Source organism: Dasypus novemcinctus, chromosome 21, assembly GCF_030445035.2.
Source record: "Dasypus novemcinctus isolate mDasNov1 chromosome 21, mDasNov1.1.hap2, whole genome shotgun sequence".
In the NCBI taxonomy this organism is placed as follows: domain Eukaryota; kingdom Metazoa; phylum Chordata; class Mammalia; order Cingulata; family Dasypodidae; genus Dasypus; species Dasypus novemcinctus.
The window spans coordinates 1249171-1253353 of NC_080693.1; the positions used below are offsets into that span (position 1 = coordinate 1249171).

General features: G+C 39.2%; 1 non-coding gene across 1 annotated transcript; it reads left to right on the forward strand.

The window, feature by feature from the left end:
- The first annotated feature begins 3443 nt into the window (after positions 1–3443).
- Positions 3444–3546, forward strand: LOC111761603 (small nucleolar RNA U13). Its single transcript, XR_002794925.1, has one exon. It is a non-coding gene; the product is annotated as a small nucleolar RNA U13 (small nucleolar RNA).
- The last annotated feature ends 637 nt before the right edge of the window (positions 3547–4183 follow it).

The window sequence follows — 4183 nt, forward strand, 5'->3', positions numbered from 1 at the left end:
TTAGGGAATTCAGACCTGGCAACCTCCAATCTGGTCTACAGGAAGCCTGGGAGCCCCGCAGTGTAACACAGCCCTCAGGGATCCCCACAGCTGGGTGCCAGCCCTACAGGGGAAGTCAGATCCGCAAACTCTATATTATGACTGAACACTGCAATTCACTTACTTAGCTGGGCTCATTAGTATGGGTATCTCTCACTTCAGCTTTTGGACAGCTCCCGTCCTGTGATTCCAAACCACTGCCACTAGAGGGCGCCTCTACACCACAGCCACTTTACTAGTACAGATCCAAAGCCCCGCCTGTGACGCTGAAAACAGATTCCAAAACCGGAATTCCCAAGCTTCACAGAATATTCCCTAATCGGCTTCCAGACATGTCCCCCTCCCTTGCCGCAGCCTAAAACAATTTTCCATTTACGTCTCTTTATTGCCTACAGCCTATTTGGGTTAGAGATCGGCTGCCGGGCTTTTGGGGGCAGGGCTTCAGGCGGAAGCGCTATTGTTTGTATTCGCAATCAAAAGTTTCTCCCGCTTCACAACAAAACACTGTCTACCTTCCCAAATCGATCCGCAAAGGCGACCCATTGCATCAACCCGCCAACAGCTTGCCCAGAACTCGTGAACTCCTTAGCACCTCAGAGTCATCTAAAAGCGGAGCTGCCGGGCAGGACCATGGTTCCCCCCACCCCCAATAGGGAGGAGCCTGTGCACGGGTCTCACCTGCTGGCAATGGAACACAAATTATATCTACTAGACCAATCCTCTCCGTTACCTTTTCACCCAATCAATGTCCAGGCACTTCTGCCCTGCAAAAATCCTGAAAAAGCCCCACCTTGGAGAACCTGCAACCGCGCCCAGCCGTCTCTTCCTGGGACAGACCGCAAAGGCAAGTTCACTCAGCGACCATCTTGCCTCCTCCTCTCTAGGCTATTCTTATTTAGTATAATGTGAAATAACTTTTTCAAGTCTTTTACCCATTTTTTCTGTTTTGGGGGGTTTTGTGCAATTTTTTTTTTAATTTTTAGGTGTACTTTATATATTCTGTATACTAATCCTTTGTCTGCTTTATGTATTGAAAATAATTTCTCCAAGTTTGGACCTTGCATTCCCCCTTTCCTTTTGGTGTATTTTGATGAAGAGAAATTCTTAGTTATATTATCAACCATTTCCTTTTTGCAGTTTGTTAAGGAATCATTCTCTAACCCCAAATTATAAATACATTCTCCCTTGTTAACTCTCAAAAAAAAAAAAGAGTGATACCAGAGGAATTGTGGGAAGACAGAATAACAAGCAGAGCTCAATGCTCTCACAAAAACAATGGGGAAAGAGCCAAAAATCCACCCAAGTGATCTGCCTTGGAGGCCAGCAGATCAGAACAGTGCTACACAATTCCAAGAGGGTGAGGGACAGTGAGACTAAGAAGCCAAAACATCAAATGTGAGTTACCAAGGCCCTGCGGTGACAAAGAAGGGCTCTGCTCCCCAATCTCTAAGTTATTAAGCCCTGGTAAAACCCCTGGCCCCCTGCAACCAACTGAAAGGGGAATGGAAAACTTTCTCCCTATTGGCTGTTTCAAGGGAAAATGGAGGGGGAGGTTAGAATGGTTTTCTTCAGTCCATTTGGCCAGCAGAGCCTCATTTGAAACTCAGCTTTGGAGATTCAACACAGGAACACAGGAAAGCAGATGGAAATACTTCTGTGGAATGGTGCACTGACAAGCACCATCTGCTGGCTCATCTGGAAATAGGTTGGACAAAAACTATTTATAGTTCTGTTTGTATCCTACCCCTGGGAGAAGTTCTGTGCTTAAGCAGTGAGGCCCTGTCTCATTTTAATAATTTAAGCTGTGTAAATTTAAAGACTTAGAATAAGTTGAACCAAATATCAAAGAGAGTTGTGAAAAAATTTAGGCAAGAGAAAGAAATTGCCCATGAGAGTAAATTCACCAAGACATTCAGAGGCTTAGCAGCAAAAAATTACAAACTGTACTAGGAAGCAGGAAGAGAAGGGTCAGACAAGAAAACTAAGCAAATACAGGATTTAGGACAATTTCTATTCATAATGGAATGAAGATGGAAATCAGTAATGGAGGGAAAAGGGAAGAATTCATAAATATATGGAGATTAAACAGCACTCTTAAATAATCAGTAGGACAAGAAGAAATTGCAAGAGATTTAGCAAATATCTTGAGACAAATGCAAATGAGAACACAGCATATCAACAGCAATGGTACACTGCCAAGGCAGTATTGAGAGTGAAATTTATAGTCCTCAGTGCTTATATTAAAGATGAAGAAAGAGATAAAATTGAACATTTAACTGCACACCTGGAGGAATGAGCAAAAGAACATCAAACTAAGCCCAAACTGAGCCAAAGGAAAGAAATAGTACATCTCAGAGGAAAAATAAATGAAATTGAGAACCACAACAAGAAAAAAAAAATCATGGAATCAACAAAAGCAAAAGTTGCTTCTTTGACAAGATCCACAAAATTGACAAATCTTAGTTAGACTGACAAAGAAAAAAAGACAGAAAACACAAGTAAATAAAATCAGAAATGAGAGAAGGGACATTACCAATGATTCCACAGAAATAAGAGAGATCATAAAAGGGTACTTAAGAACAACTGAATGCCAAAAAACTAGAAAATGTGGACAAGATGGACCAATTCCTAGAAACACACTCACCACCTACACTGACCCTAAAAGAAACAGAAGACTTCAACAAACCAATCACAAGTGAAGAGATTGAAACAGTCTTCAAAAAAATCTAAAAATGAAACACCTGGGGCTAGATGGCTTCATAGTTGAATTCTGCCAATCATTCAAAGATGATCTAATTCCAATCTTGCTCAAGCTCTTCCAAAAAATTAAACAGGAAACAGCTCTACCAAACTCATTCTATGAAGCCACCATCAACCAATAACGAAACCAGATAAAGATACTACAAAAAATAAAATTACAGATCAATAACTCTAATGAATATGGAAGCAAAAATTCTCAACATACTTGCAAACAGAATCCAAACGCACATTAAAAGAAACATACACAATGATCAAGAGGGTTTTATCCCAGTTATGCAAGGGTGGCTCAACGCAAGAAAATCAATTAGTATAATAAACTACAGGAATAAATTGCAGAAGAAAAATCACATGATCCTCTTAATTTATGCAGAAAAGGCACTTGACAAAATACAGCACCCTCTCTTCATTTAAAAAAAATCTGAAAGATAGGAATAGAAAGAAGCTTCCTAAACATGGTAGAGTGCATATTTGAAAAACCTGCAGCTAGCAGAGTACTCAGTGGTGAAAGACTCAAAGCTTTCCTGCTGAGATAAGGAACAAGACAATGATACCCATATTGTGCTAGAAGTTCTAGCTAGAGTAATTAGGATATATAAGAAATTTAAAAAATAAAAAATAAAAAAATAAAAAAGCACCCAAATAAGATCTTTTTGTGGTTCGAGAGATGATGAGTGAGTCTTCACACATTTGTGTGAGATGTGCTTCCCTCAAACCTTGTTATGATGTTGGCACATTATCTGCCTGACCTGGGAAAAAAGGCATACAAATAAGAAAGGAAGTAATAAACTTTCACTCTTCACTGAAGATATGACCCTATATCTAGGATCTCCTGAAAAATCCACAACAAAGCTACTAGAAAAAATAGACAATTTCAGCAAAAGGGAAGGATATAAGATTAATATGCATAAATCAAGAGTGTTTTTATACAGTACTGATATGCAATCTGAGGTGGAAATAAGAAAAAAATCCATTTATATTATAATAGCAAGAAAATAATCAAATATTTAGGAATAAACTTAACAGGACATAAAGGACCTGCATTCAGAAAACTACAAAACATTTCTAAAAGAAACTGCAGAAGACTTAAATAAATGGAAGGGCATTCCTCTTCCATGGGGTGGAAAACTAAATAGCATTAAGATGCCAATTCTACCCAACCTGATTTACAGATTCAATGCAACCCCAATAAAAATTACAACATAATTTTTTTTACTGGAAAAAGCAATTACCAAATTTATTTTTAAAGGTAAGGGGCCCTGACTAGCCAAAATGATTTTGAATATAGACTTGCCATGTGACCCAGCAATGCCTTTGCTCAGTATATACCCTGGAGAACATGAAGAGACATGAAGAGACACCAATGTTCATAGCAGCATTAGTCACA